This window comes from Callithrix jacchus, chromosome 17 (assembly GCF_049354715.1).
Source record: "Callithrix jacchus isolate 240 chromosome 17, calJac240_pri, whole genome shotgun sequence".
NCBI classification, from domain to species: Eukaryota; Metazoa; Chordata; class Mammalia; order Primates; family Cebidae; genus Callithrix; species Callithrix jacchus.
Window position 1 is genome coordinate 63,341,580 of NC_133518.1, and position 16,188 is coordinate 63,357,767.

A 16,188-nucleotide genomic window follows, 5' to 3' on the forward strand; every position below is an offset into this window, starting at 1 on the left:
AGCAGCATCTGGAGAGGTGAATACCAGCAACTCCTGAAGCCCCAGAGGACATGTGTTACAGTGTGCTCTTTTAGCTTTGCTGTCCATGGACAGCTTAAGTAGTAAACAGCTCAGTGGGCTTTCTGCCTTTTCCTGTGAGGTAGTTGCTCTCTGTCAGCAAGGGCAGAGGGTCACTGTGACAGCCTTTAGCATCTGCCCACATAGTACCTGAGCTCTTGTTTGGCATCCAGAAAAAAATCAGGTCACACAAATGAATTGAAGGGTGGTGAATGCAGAGGATTTTATTGCTGATGGAAGTGGAAGTGGCTCTCAGAGGGAAGGGAAGCTGGAAAGGAGATGGAACAGGAAGATATTCTTCCCTGGAAGTCCCGCTGTCAAGCTGTCCCTCTGAGTCAAACTTCTTTCCAGCATTCAACTGCTGCTTCTCTTCTGCCACCTGCTGCTTCTCTTCTGCTTCTCTGCTCTCTGCCAGTGGAACATGGTATTTTTATGGGTTTAGGATGGAGGGGTGCTGGGCAGGCCAAGGGTAGTTTTGGAAAAGGCTACATTCTAGTGGGAAGATGAGTTCTCACATCGGGCTGAGGTTCCAGGCTTGAGGGTGGGGCCCTTGCCAGGGACCCTGCATTTTTCTGCCTAGAATTTCTCTGCTTCCTGGCCCTATCACATGTGGCGGAGATTAAAACAAAACAAAAAGCCAGAGGATAATTTGACAATGAGATCTTTCCTTTATGTTCACCAAGAAAGAGAGAGGAGAAGGAAGACTGCCACCAAAGAACTAGGGGAATGAGGCAGGCAGGAGAAGCACCTACTCTATTCTAAGCCCTTTGTTTATGGTCATCTTATGTAATATCCACAAGAACACTGGAAAATTGACATTATTATCATAACATTTTAAAACATGGTCATTCAGAGAAACTTGGAGACTTATTCAAGATCTCCCAGTTAATTATTGGACTTAGGATTTGAGTTCAAGTCAGTCTAATCCCAAGACAGTGGCTAATCAGAAAGAAGTGGTACAAAGACCGAACTATCGATAAATCACAGCAAGGGAAAGGATGGAACGGAACATGTGGAGAACTCCTTCTCTTCTAATTTCTCCTACAATGCTCCTTCCCTTTCAAATTCTACCTCCTGATAGTTATAATGGGATTATGGCCTTATATTTTAAGGAAAAACCTCCTCTAATACTTAAATTGGAGATTTTAGGGCACACATCTTTGAATATCAGATGATTACCTTTAAAATGTCATTTGATAATATATCTTACGAAATTGATGTATTCTATAAATCGATCTATGTAATACCTGCTAAAGTAAGTTATATAGCACAGTGACTTTATCAATATTGAGATGTGTTTCTGGGAAAAATATTTTGTTTCCTAGGAAAAGAAAATCTCACTGAAAAGATTTTCTCCCAACCTACGATAAGCTCCACTCTTTTCCATTGAGCAGACATCCTGCCAGTTGTTTGTGTGAGAGTGTGCCAGTTTGTGTGAGTGTGTGCCAGTTTGTGTGAGAGTGTGGGTACTCACATCTTTGTGTGCATACTTGGGCTCAGAGGCAGAGCGAGGCGGAGGAGGTAGAAACAACAGACAACGTGGAAAAAGGAAAAACTGTGGGCACCTTCCAGGTATGCTAACTTGAGATATGAGATCTATTGCTTCTGATTAAAGCAACCAAATAAAATAATTAAAACAAAACCAAATAATACCTGGCAAAGTAGCTACAATCATGTCATATAGAGGAATAGAAAATTGTAATTGCCAGTTGAGAATTAGGCCTTTGGATTTTTTTCATTTTACTTTGGTGTGTCACATTGACACTTTCCTTTCTTAAAAAATTAATCTTAGAATAAAGTATATGAGTTTTAGACAGAGTGGCTCTTGACATCAACATAGAGAATGTTTGGGAGGATTGGAAACAATGACTAGGAATGACAGAATGGAAAAGAACAGGTGGTGAAATCTTGACAGTAATGCAGGGCCTGTGAGAGGGGTGGGCAGGGGGTAGGAACAAACCTCTCTTAAGTCTATTTTTTTAATTTGTCAAATCTATTTAATGCAATCTGTTTTGATAACACTATTAAATAAGAAGAGACTTGAGAAAGCCTTTTTGAAAACCAAAAGAACTGTCCTATCATAAGTTACTTTGCTATTATAATCATTAATGATAAATAGGAACCTAGAATTTCATTGCAGATTTTAGTTGAGACACCAAAGAGATTCTGTTGTTCAATTCAAAAAAAAGATATTTATTAAGCATCTAACAGGTATCCTGTTAGAATAGTTATGCAATATTCTAATTTTTCCACCATTTTCCAGACCAAAAATAAATATGCAAATATTATGCAATGAATAACTGAAAATAACATTCACATTCTCGCTGAAATCTCCCTAACAGACTAACGGCTTCATCACTCAGCTTCATGGATATTAACTGATGCTGAAATTGATAAATCACATTACAATTGGCTGTTCTCTGTATCTGAGAGAGTTTGTAAAAGCGGAATTAATTTTTTTAGATCAAGCAATTCTCTACTAATAATGGTAATAACTCTTTATCTATGGAACCAATCATTTGAGACTTTCCAGGTTGTTCAGACAGATAAATTCAGGGAAGCTTGCCACACTGTGGGGAGACTGGGTGGGGCGTGGAGTTCTGATGATAGAGGCATCTCAGAATATCAGAAGTGATGGATCAACTCAGAATAGGGAATTAATGGCATAGGAAACTGAGGCTCCAAAATGCCATTAAACAACCAGCAAAGCCAATGATTAAGTTGAATGAGTTTGGTTTATCTACATTTAATCTAGGCCTGAGAACACCCTGTACTTAATGTCTAGGAAACAATGGATTTTGGTTTTCTATAAGTGTGTTTGTGAGAAAAATAGCCGTAACAAACTTAGCTTTCTCTTTAGGTATCTTTTAAAGTATATCCTTCAAAAGAACAGGGTTTCTAACCTTGGCACTGTTGACTTTTTGGGCCAGATAATTCTTGATTGTTGCAGGCTGCTCCATGCCTTATAGGATATTTAGTAACATTCCTGTCCTCTTCTCACTAAATGCCACCATCAAACCTGAATCTTGACAATTAAATACATCTCTAGGCACTGCTGAATATTTCCTGAGAGCAAAACCACTCAGGCTTAAAAACTACTACACTAAATTAGGGGTCTCCAACCCCCTGGTCCACAGCCTGTTAGGAACCAGGCCGCACAGCAGCAGGTGAGCCGCAGGCAAGCCAGCACTACTGCCTGAGCTCCGCCTCCTGTCAGATCATAATAGGAACACGAACCCTATCATGAACTGCACGTGCAAGGGATGTCGGCTGCATTTCCTTATGAGAATCTAACTAATGCCTGCGATCTGAGATGGAACAGTTTCATCCTAAATCCACGAAAGCAGTCTTTGGTCCCAAAAAGATTGGGGAGCGCTGCACTAAATGATATAAATGAGTACTCTTATGTGTCATACACCCTTTTATGCCCATTTTTATGTGTTAACTCATTTAATCCTCTTAGCTAATTTTTAAGTTAGATTCCATTATTCCTCATCCCATTTTACAGATGAGGAACTGATTCAGAGAGGTTTAGTAATTTGTGGAAGTCGCCCATTCAGCCTGGCTGCAGAGCCCTACGGTCTTAACTGTTTATTCCTTTCTGTTCTATGTAAGTGATTTGTGCCTCCTAACAAACCATGCATGCTAATACCATGAGGACTTCTCTTCTAGATGCCTGAGAATTTGTTCTTGATGTTGTTTGCAGTTTTTAAACCGATTTGGTTTGGATGTTGTTCTTTCTTTTTTAAAAGCAAGTTGCATATTGATCCACAGGGCATGGTGGCTCTGTCCTTGGCCCCTTGGCTGTTTGAAGTGGGGTAAGCTCTGGGTAAGCTCCTTTGCAACATCAAGCAAAGGAGTGCCTTGATATAAATGCCAGTGAGTTCATTGGAAATGCTCTCATAGAGGCAGGACACAGGCAATGCATCTATTGTTGTCCTTGGTCAGCTGCGCTAGAGCCAAAGCATCAGGGCCTGATGGCTCCCCCTCTTTGTTGTCCCGCTCACGGCCTCTTGATCTAGTTTGCCTTCTCATGCTTGCTTTGGTCTTCCTCTAGCCTCCCCTGAAATGAGATTATTTTCTATTACATTATGGCCGTTATTTGCTTAATAATCCAAATTCAGGAAGCGGAATAACTTTTAGAACGAAATTCTCCAAATCCTGAAAAACGAACTGGCCTTGGAAAATCTGAGAAACCTGGCCAAAGCTCAGAAGTCATGCCGACAAGGAACATTTCCTAAGCACTAAATGAAGAAGACCATGCTACAGTGTGGGCCGAGGGTCTCTGCCAGAGTCCATAGTTCATGCTTTTAGTCACGGGAATGCACTGGTGAGAAAGTACCCAACACAGAATAAGTGTCTTCTCTTCAGAAAACAATGTACTTAGGTGCAGTCAATACTCAGAGACAAGTCCAACTGCATTTTAGGGGGAAAAAAATCTTTACCTTCCCTTTAAAAAGGCTTTTCCAAAGTTTTAGTGAACCGCCTTGTATATAATCTTGACCAGCAGAGGGCTTCCATACCTGACAAATGATGCCTGAACAGAACAAAAGGGACACAGAATTTCTCAGTATTTGATTATTGTTTTTTTGTCCTTATTTCCTTCTGTTTTGATTGCCAAAAAGTCCTTTCAAGTCGAGTTTTTACTGAACTACTAAAGTTTGATTCCCCACCCCCACCCCATATACTGTGTTAGGTATATCTAGCCCTTTTATGGTGTGTTAAAAGTAAGGTTAGCATTGTGGAAATGTTATCTGCTGATTTGGTTATGTAAAGGCTATGCCTACAGGAATTGACATTTTGTAGGAATTTAAAAATCAAATGTACAAATCTGATTTACAAATTAAATAGGAATCTGTTCATTTTTAATCCTCATTAAGAGAGAAATATCCTCTTTTTTTTCCCTGTATCACATGAAGCATTAATTTTGTAATGCTATTGGTATTGACCTCTAGTAACTTCTGAGTCATCTTTTCAAGACCTAGTTGCCTAAGAGAACATCTTTATCAACTCACCACTCTCCATTTTATATTCTAACCTTTTTAACATTCAGGAAACTTGAGATCCTGAAAGCACGCCCAAGATGGTGAATGGCTGGTGTACGGTTGTTGTGAACATATACAGGTATAGATTTAGATGGTTTTGGGATATGTTGATGCTTTTGCATGCCCTGTCCACAAGATGGTACCCATAATAAGCCAGTGAAGTTGGGAATAACCCTGGACTAATCTGATGACTTTTCAGTGCGGATGTATGTTTCAGATATAGGTAGAAGAGTACCTGAGCAATTGTCTCCTTGCCAGGAATTCTGCATGTGCTTATTGACATCCTCTAAAGACAATGTCCTCCCTTTATGTTCTCCCTCAAGGGAGTTATCTAATAGCAGGCCCAGTGGATACCCTCAGGCTGGTGGGAAAGGTATTTGTGGACAGGTTTCTTGGTTCAAATCACATAAGCAGATACTCATTTGTACAGGTCTCACCTATGAGTTATATATAGTGATTACAAATATTGGTGACCAAAGATAATGTGAAGATGAGTTGCTCTGATTCTAAAGACAGAACTGAAACTAAGTTCTAGATTTACAGAAACAATAATCCAGGTAATAGACTATCCTTTCTACATTGGGTGCTAGAAATTTTAGAGCCGTGTTTACTAGGTTCACTTCTGGTTAATGGCACAAAATCTCATGACATCAGCATGTGCGGGGTTCTCATTTTTTCCCCACTTAATTTCTTGTGTTGAATGTATTTTTGTCAGATGTTTTGTATCCATCTGGATGCCTAGGAGAGCATAAAAATAAATGTAGGGAATTCCCAAATCCTGGAATAGAGTGGTCATGGCACAGCAGAAAATATCCAAGTATTTGAAACGAGGAATGCATCAATTGAGGTCATTTTGAGGAAGGCTAATGACTGTCTCTCAATCTATGGAAAAAGTAGGTAGGCTTTGTCTTCCAGATTTATGAGTGAAACAATCAGGATAAAGCTAAAAGAACACTAGATTTGGAATCAGGATGAAGCTAAAAGAACAATAGATCTGGAATCAGAGAACCAGAGTTTTCATCATGGAGAGGTGATATTTTATGACCATGGGGGCATGGGCTCTGGGCCAGATGGTTCATTTGAATTCCAACACTACCCTAAAGGTTGCTGGGTGACCTTCATCAGGTTACTTCTCTGTCCTTCTGCTTTGCCACCTATAAAATACAGAAAAATTTAGTATCTGCCTCACACGGTTATAAGGATTAAATAAAATAATACCCATAAAATGTTTAAAAATGCCTGAAGCACAGTCAAACCTCACATCCGTTCATTACCATGACAGTATTGTGATTCTGTCACTTTTATTGGAAACATCACTTTAGGAGTCAGTTTCCTCAACTACCCAACCTGCCAGAAAAAAAAAAATACATCATACTCTTCTTGTAATGAATAATTATAAAAGAATTTATCATTGCAAAACACTGAAGAAAAGTAATGTGGTATTAGTGTTACATTTTTGTGTACATCTTAGTTTTGCTTTAGAAAAAATATGGATTCACACTGGCCTCCTTAGCCTTATTAAAGTAAATAAGTTGGGAAACATATTCAGACAGAGAGTTTAGAAATGCAACTAAAGTGGCACCTTTGTCTTTGAATACCTTTTTTGTTATTATTTTAGCTTATTAAATTATTTTTCTTTGGCATTGACCTTTGGCATTTTTAATACTTAATTGTAGAGACATTCCAAAGCAGAGAGTGGACATGTAACTATTATTGGAATTTGGGAAGCTAGAAGGAGGGGGAGGAGAAAGAGACTGTTAGGTTAGCCCAAGGGTAAGATTGATGATGACTGGGCCGGGGAGTGTAGGAGAATAATACCTAACTACTTAAAAGGCACAATTTTAACAAATGAAAGAAGGGAGTGAGTATTGGTTTAACACTAGAGGATTTCTAACCCTATCTGTGTCTTACTATCACTTGTACAATATCAGCAGGTGGCTTTCATTTCTAACCAACCCTTCTCTCTTATTTCCCTGGTGATATTTTATGGGTTTCCACACCTCAGTGTGTGTTTTGCTTAGCACACTCCTTGGGCTGATTAAGTACAGGGATGTCAAAGGTCACTTCTGCCATCATCTGCGTCTGACCTCGGTTTACATTCATCTCGCTCTCTCTCTGAAGTCTCTAACAAGAAGCAGAACAGTGTAGATCTTAGGCAGGTGTGTAACAGACCAGGGCTGTCGAAGGTACAAGCTAACCCACTTTTTTTTTTTTTTTTTTGAGACAGAGTTTCGCTCTTGTTACCCAGGCTGGAGTGCAATGGCGCAATCTCGGCTCACCGCAACCTCCGCCTCCTGGGCTCAGGCAATTCTCCTGCCTCAGCCTCCCGAGTAGCTGGGATTACAGGCACGCGCCACCATGCCCAGCTAATTTTTTGTATTTTTAGTAGAGACGGGGTTTCACCATGTTGACCTGGATGGTCTCGATCTCTTGACCTTGTGATCCACCCGTCTCGGCCTCCCAAAGTGCTGGGATTACAGGCGTGAGCCACCGCGCCCGGCCCGCTAACCCACTTTTAAGAACAGCAACAACAAGTTTCACATTAAATTTTTATCGTTCTGGTTGTCAGCATAAATTCTGAAAATATTCTGTAGACAATGGTAATATGTTAAAATCATTCAGGCGGTCATTATATCCATTAATTAATAAAGTCCTGCATGTTTTTATATATTGAATCACACACTCTGCCCTGACTTCACTATACATTTTCATTTTCCCATATTTGGCTTGTCCTGGAATGCTTTCTGTCATGGAAGTCACAAACCAGATGCCCATGCTGAAAATTAAATCTGCCGATGTCTTTCATTTATTTTGTGTAGTTTCATTTACAGATTTGAATTAGATACATATACTTCAAAAGTCAACAATTTCACATGAAATTTCCATATTATCTTGAAAAATCAGAACATCTGGCAGCTGTGGGCCCATGGGCTTCCGTAACAATGGCCAGAGCTGCCTCGTGGCTGCCACGTTGATAGGAGTTAAGCTTCTGGTTGTTCACTGTTGGTATCACTCCCATTTGCTTTTCTTCCCTCAGCTAAATTCATTCCCTGAAAGCATCTGTCTCCTGTAAGATTTGAGCTTATGACCTTGGGGTAGAAGCCAGATTATCTCTCAAGGCTACCTAGGTTTGCCCAAGCTTGTTTCCATTAGCATTATATTTCTTTTTCCTCCACAAATTCAATGTAGTTGTTTTGTAAAATTGGTCTCCTCAACTCAGATGGTCAGCTTCTAAGGGTGGAATCTAGCTCCTTCCCACTTCGTCTCTGACAGTACCAGGTATATTGTTTCTCCTACATGCATGCATCTTTCAGAAGATTTGCCAGGATAGAGAACTGGTTGAGTGATAGTAAGAGCCTAGGATTGAGTTATTACCCTACCACTGGCCTTTATGAGCTGCTCTGCAGTCATGTAATTAAGAAGGCATTCACAGTTTGCTTTATAGCACTATCCAAGTTTCCAAAACGAATAAAATAGCTTCTTCATTAATAATTTGGATTTGTCATCTTTGACCCAAAGGCATCCTACACTAGAGACTACAAACATTATTTTAAGCAGTTTATTGGATTATTAGATGAGTAACTAATGGATTAACAGGTCAAATAAATTAGTGGATAAATTGATGTGAACATGTGGTTGAATGACTTTCCAATTGTAATTGTAACTGTAAAAGGCAGACACCCTAAGGGGGAATTAAGCAGTAGCAACAAACACTATTATCATTAGAGTTTCCGGAAGCAAGCATAACAGACAGGATGGTTTCTAATGAAACTGTAAAACAATTATAATAGCTCTTTGGAGCTTTGGTGTCTTTTTTGTTTGGTTTGGTTTTTTCCTAGTGTATCCAGAGGAAGAAGCTGTGTTTGGAGCATCAGCCAGTTAAAGTATTACAATCCTTGAAAATAACCATCTACTTGAAGGCCGAAGATGGACAGTAAAGTAGACAATTAAGCATGTGCTACATAAATATGTGTAAATCTAATGCCATCTGCCACATTGTCCAATGTGACTAGTTTTCTTTGTATGCCTACTACATAAATCAGTTTTAAAGGGCTCCCTGAAGCAATGTTCCCTGTAATGACTGGATAAGAGATCTTCATTCTTTTGCTAAGACTCTAGTTCTCTTGTTTCCCACGACTCAGATAACATACTTTTCTTTTGGGGTTAGACAATCAATTAACTTTGCCATGTAATAAACCACCTTAGAAAGTAGTGGTGGTTAATAATTAAAATAACCATTTATTTAGCTCATGATTCTGCTGGACAGTTCTGGGCTATGTTCAGTTGGGCTGATTTTAGCTGGACTACGTTTTGTTTCTGTGGACAATTGACAGGTGACCCCAGGGTTGGTTAGTCCCTTATGGCCTCACTCACATATCTGGGTGGGTGACTGTGACATCATGGGTAAATGGGTAATATTGCTCTCATTCTCCCATAGGCGAACCCAGACTTGCTCACAGGGCTCAAGGGGTTCTAAAGGCAGCAAGACAGGGCAAGTCCCAGTGTGCAAATATTTAAGTTTCTGCCTTACAATTGCTATTGAACTATTGGCTGAAGCAAGTCGTGTGACTAAGCCCAGCGTTATCATGCGCAGGTAGACTACCCAAACACTTGGATGCAGGGCAAAGTAAATAAATGAGAGGTCATTACTCTCCCACAAGGATTCTTTCAGAGTCATGTCAATCAATTCATATTTATTGAATAACTTCTATGTGCTACATACTTTTCTGGGTAATGTCAGGTATATTTGGTCATCTTTTTTTTTTAAAGTAAAACTTAATACAATCAAGTTACTGGCTCTGCACAGGATAGAAAAATTATGATTTGTAATTCTGATATAATATTCATTTAGACGCATTCACAAAAGGTTGAATAAATGGTAAAGCTTCTAAAGTTGTATAAATCTATGTATATAAATATTATATAAATGTAGAAGTGTTTGTATTTGTCAGATGTTTATGCATGTTTATTTCCCTCTCAATCTCTGTTTTCTTATCTATAAAAAGAATATAGCAAAAGTACCTTCACTTTACAGCTGTAACAAAAACCAGTGAGAAGTGTAGCCTAGTGCCCAGCATAAGGAAAGCACCATCTAAATGCTCTGTGAGGGGCATTATTTTATAGCCACAGTGTCTCATGCCACTGCTGTTGCTATTGTTAAATAATAGTAATGATGTCAATAACAGCTTATTTTCTAGAAGTGAGATTTTGCTTATACCAGAGCCACACACCTCTCTCTCTAGGCCAGCCACTGTTCTTCTTTAGCCTGTCTACATTTCAGGTGTGGAGCTCAATCTGTGTATAATTTTATATGAGGTTTCTTTGTCTCTTTTATTTATGTGCCATTTCATTTCATCATACCAGAGCTTAGATACTTGTGCCTTTCTCAATACATCAAATTGCCAACTAATTTTGTTTTAAGAAGGAGAAGAGAACTAGACAGTGTGTTGAATTTCAATTACTGTTTCCTCACTAAGCCTTCTGTGTAATTCCCAATGACTGCAATGAGGCAAGAAGTTCTGCTTCAGAGCTTTGGATAATAGGAGATGTGGAGATGTTTCCTTAGAGAGTGGCGTGTCCATTTAGACCATTACAGTTTCATTGTTGAATATACTTTTAACTATGTATTTCCTTTCCTGCCAAACTTTGTATGTAGCTGAAGAGCTCTGTCTACTACAAAATGCTCAGAGCGGTCAGCTTAATCTTACCTTGGATAGGACACTATATACCTCAACGTAAACTTAAAGGAAAAACAGAAATGATCACCTAAAATAGGAGTCAGCAAACTTTTCCTATAAAGGACCAAACAATATATATTTTAGGCTGTGTGGGCTGTAAGGGCTCTGATTAAACTACTCAGCTTTGTTTTTGTAGCCAAAGTAGTCACAGACAACAGGTAACTGAATGGCTGTAGCTGTGTTTCAGTGAAACTTGACCAAAGCAACAGTAAGCCAGATTTGGCCTGTAGCTTTATCTCACCCACTGCTGATCTAGAAGGAATTCTAAATAAGCAATCAGCAAAGAAAAAAACCATATATTTTCTAAGAAAGTTTGAGATACGGGTATAGCCGTTTGTAGTGGTGAGAACTGAAACCACCATGCGTTTCCGCTTCCTCCGGAATGTGATGCCAACCATAGGCATTTTAAGTTAACCAGACAAGAAGGTGACTCTATCTTCTTTATGATTAATCAAGACTGGGGGTTCTATTCTAGTTGTCCTTTGTATTTGAAGATTGGATATTGATAATGGTGTAGTTAACTGGACTTTTAATTTCAAAGACGAGAAAGTGTATCAGACCAACATAGTTGCTAATTAAAATAAATTCCACCAAATCATGTAAACACACACACACACACACACACACACCCTCTGCTTCTACCTCTAGCATAAGAGAGAGACTACATTTTGGTACTCAGACTAGAGAAGACCTATAGAAAATAGTCCTTTTAATTGGAAAAAATGCAGCATTGTGTAAAATGTATCTTCCTCATTCCTCATAAATTCTTTGTTATGGAGTAATTCTAGTTCATAAACTTACATTTCTGACTGCTTGATTTAAAGACTGCTGTTTTAACTACTATAATTCCAAGTCATAAGAACAGAAAGACTTCCAAGGAGCTTGTTGACTTTCATGTCAATTGAATCACTCTCTATTTGATGCTTAGACTATTTTCTCTAATGAGTCAGCGCATCAGTTACAATTGTTCTTCTCCTTTCAACTAACTGCTCACCCTAGTACTAGTTCTTCATCTTGGCAGTCCCAGTATCATTGTTAAAGTGTTCCATTGTAATTTCTTATCAGGTATTATGCAGTACACGAGACATGGATATCATTTTAAATATGCCAATAATAATCAGAGCCTAACAGGTGAGATCATATAAATGACATTTCTAATGACATCTTTTGAAGGCTTATAATTTGCTGGATACCATGCTAATTGCTTCCATGCATTAAATCATTTATTTTTCAAAACAAATCTATGAAATGGGTATCATTATTATTCTTATTCAAAAGATGAGGAAACTGAGACTAGGAGGTTAGTCATTTAATCCTTAATTATTTACTTTTTCTTTGATGTTTGGACTCTAGATTGACGTTATTTGAAAGAAAAATATGAGAAACAAAATTATGCATATAGTGTTTTGAATAATAATTATCCTGAGAGGTTTTTGAAGATAGGCATAACTTGAGTAAAAGATTTAGGATAACAGTGTTTTAAGTCAAGTATACCAATACTGGTAATTCCCTATTTAGCTGATATTGTGAAGTATTTCTTGTAGAGGTATTTCTACATATTTAAAGCATACCTTTAAGTGCCAAAGCTAAGTCTAAAAAGTGCTGTTTTAGAAGATACATTGGTAGCCTTCTAAAAAATGGTAGCACAGGCCAGGTGTGGTGGCTCATGCCTGTAATCCCACCACTTTGGGAGACAGAAGCAGGTGGATCACGAGGTCAGGAGTTGAAGACCAGCCTGGCCAACATAGTGAAACACAATTTCTACTAAAAATAGAAAAAAAATTAGCCGGTGTGGGTGCCTGTAATCCCAGCTACTCTGGAGGCTGAAGAATTGCTTGAACCTGGGAGGTGGAGGTTGCTGAGAGCTGAGATTGCACCACCGCACTCCAGCCTGGGCAACAGTACAAGACTCCATCTTAAAAAAAATTTTTTTTGTAAAAACAAAAAAAGTAGCACATAGCTGCTTTAAAAAGTTTTGACGCTGGGCGCGGTGGCTCAAGCCTGTAATCCCAGCACTTTGGGAGGCCGAGGCGGGTGGATCACGAGGTCAAGAGATCAAGACCATCCTGGTCACCATGGTGAAACCCCGTCTCTACTAAAAATACAAAAAATTAGCTGGGCATGGTGGCACGTGCCTGTAATCCCAGCTACTCAGGAGGCTGAGGCAGGAGAATTGCCTGAACCCAGGAGGCGGAGTTTGCAGTGAGCCAAGATCACGCCATTGTACTCCAGCCTGGGTAACAAGAGCGAAACTCCTCTCAAAAAAAAAAAAGTTTTGACAAGAAAGGTGATTACCAGATCAGAACAGTGGCTTCAGCTTCTTGGACCAGTAAAGATAATCAACATTTTCATTAGCATAACTTGGGCTTGATATGAGCTGGCTATTTGGTGTATAAATATAAAATGTTATCTTATCATCTTTCTATGTTGAGATGAAGCAAAATTTTGTGATTCCATAATAAGCATTGGAATATTCTCAGTGTTATGAATAAATATTTTTATTTTTGTTTATATTGATACATAATAGATGAACATATTTTTGGAGTACATGTGGCAATTTGATACAGGAGTATAATCAAATCAGGGTAATTGGGTTACCTATCACCTTAAATGTTTATTTTTTCTTTAGGAATATTGAAGTTATTTTCTTATAGCTGTTTTAAAATGTACAATGGATTAATGTTACCTATAGTCAGCCTATGGATCTATTGAACACCAGGTGTCCTTTCTTCTGTCTAACTGTATATTTGCACCCACTAATCAACCTTTCTTCGGCCCTCCTTCCTCATTGTTCTTCCTGTCCTCTAGTCACCACCAATCTATTCTCTATCTTCATGAAATCCACTCTTTTAGCTCCCATATAGGAGTGAGAACATGTGACATTTGTCTTTCTGTGCCTGGCTTATTTCATTTCACATAGTAACTCCCAGTACCATTTGTGTTGCTGCAAATGACAAGATTTCCTTCTTTTTGTAGCTGAATAATATTCCATTGTGTATATATAGCACACTTTATTTTTATCTGTTCATCTACTGATGGCCACTTAGGTTGATTCCACATTTTAGCTTTCGCAAATCATGCTGCACTAAATGTTGGAGTAGAGATATTTCTTTGCTATATCGATTTTTTTTTCTTTTGGATGTATACCCATCAGTGAAATTGCTAGATCATATGGTAGTTCTATTTTTAGCTTTTTGAGGAACCTCCATACAATTGCTATAGTGGCTGTACTAATTTACATTCCCACTAACAGTGTACAGGGATTCCCCTTACTCTACATCCTTGTCAGCATCTGTTATTTCCAGTCTTTTTGATAAAAGCCGTGTTAACTGGGATGAGATGGATATCTCATTATGGTTTCGACTTGCATTTTTTTTTTGATGATTAGTGATGTTAAGCATTTTTCCATATATATATATATACCCCGTGGCCATTTGTAAATCTTCTCTTGACAAATGTCTATTCAGATCTTTTGCCTATTTTTAAATCAAATTTATTTGCTCCTGAGTTGTTTGGGCTCTTTATTCTGGTTATTAATCCCTTGTCATATAGATAGTTTGCAAATAGTTTCTCTCATCCAATGTGTTGTCTCTTAATTTGATTGTTTCCTTTGCTATGCAGAAATTGTTTTTAGTTTGATCTAAGTCCCATTTGTCTTATTTGCTTTGGTTGCCTGTGCTTTTAAGGTTTCTCACAAAAAGCTTTGCCCAGACCAATGTCCTGAAGCATTTTTTCCAAAAGTTTCTTCTAGAAGTTTTATAATTTAAAGTCTTAGATTTAAGTCTTTAATCCATTTTTATTTGATTTTGTATGAGATATATAGGGGTCTAGTTTCATTCTTCTGCATATGGTTATCCAATCTTCCCAGCACCATTTATTGAAGAGATTGATCTTTCCCATTGTATGTACTTGGCACCTTTGTCAAAACCGAGTTGGCTGTAAATGTGTAGATTTATATCTGGATTATCTATTCTGTTCCACTGATCCGCTTTTATGTCAATACCATGCTATTTTGGTTACTATAGCTTTGTAGTATATTTTGAAGTACCATTGTATAATGCCTCCAACTTATTTCTTTTTGATCAGCATTGTTTTGACTGAGGTCTTCTATGTTTCTATGGAAAATTTTAGAATGTTTTTCTATTTCTACAGATAATGTAACTCATATTTTGTTAGGAATTACATTGAATTTATAGACTGCTTTGTGTAGTAGTCTCATTTTAAAAATATTCTAATCTATGAACATGAAATATTTTTCCACTTTTTTGCATGTCTTCAATTTCTTTGTAGTGTTTTATAGTTTTCCTTATGTAGACCTTCCACATCTTCGGTTAAATTTATTTCTAGGTATTTTATATTCTTTGCAGCTACTGTAAATGGGATTGCTTTTGTAATTTCTTTCAGAGTGTTCACTGTTGGCATATATAAATACTACTGATTTTTTTTTTTTTTTTTTTGAGACGGAGTTTCGCTCTTGCTACCCAGGCTGGAGTGCAATGGCGCGATCTCGGCTCACCGCAATCTCACCTCCTGGGTTCAGGCAATTCTCCTTCCTCAACCTCCCGAGCAGCTGGGATTACAGGCACGCACCACCGTGCCCAGCTAATTTTTTGTAATTTTAGTAGAGACGGGGTTTCACCATGTTGACCAAGATGGTCTCGATCTGTTTACCTCGTGATCCACCCGCCTCGGCCTCCCAAAGTGCTGGGATTACAGGCTTGAGCCACCGCGCCCGGCCACTACTGATTTTTGTACATTGATTTTGTATCCTGCAAACTTACTGAATTCAGTTATGAGTCTAACAGTTTTTTGGTGGAGCCTTTAAATTTTTTTAAATATAGGATTATGTTATCTGCATACAAGGCTAATTTGACTTCTTCCTTTGCAATGTGGATGCTCTTTCTTTCTTTCTCTTGCCTAATTGCTCTGGCCAGAACTTTCAGTACTATGTTGAATAAAAGTGATGGAAGTGGACATTCTGGTCTTGTTCTAGATCTTGGAGGAAAGGATTTTAATTTTTCCCTGTCCAGTATGGTCTTAGCTGTGAGTTTGTCATATATATTTCTTATTATATTGAGGTGTGTTCTTTCTATACCCAATTTTTATGGTTTTATCATAAAGGGATGTTGAATTTTAACAGATGCTTTTCTAGCATCTATTAAAATGATCATATGGTTTACGTTCTTGGTTCTGTTAATGTGATGTATCACATTTATTGATTTGCATATGTTGAATCATCCTTGCATCCCTGGGATGAATTCCACTTGATTATGGTGAATGGCTTTTTTAAACGTGTTGTTGAATCTAGTTTGCCTAGTATTTTATTGAGGATTCTTGTATCATAAATA

The 16,188-nt window shown here is 38.2% G+C and overlaps 1 protein-coding gene across 5 annotated transcripts in view; it reads left to right on the forward strand.

Annotated features, from left to right (window-relative positions):
- RARB (retinoic acid receptor beta) overlaps nt 1–16,188 on the forward strand; it is a 782,655-nt gene that overhangs the window by 134,428 nt on the left and 632,039 nt on the right. The gene's annotated exons all lie outside the window — the stretch shown is intronic.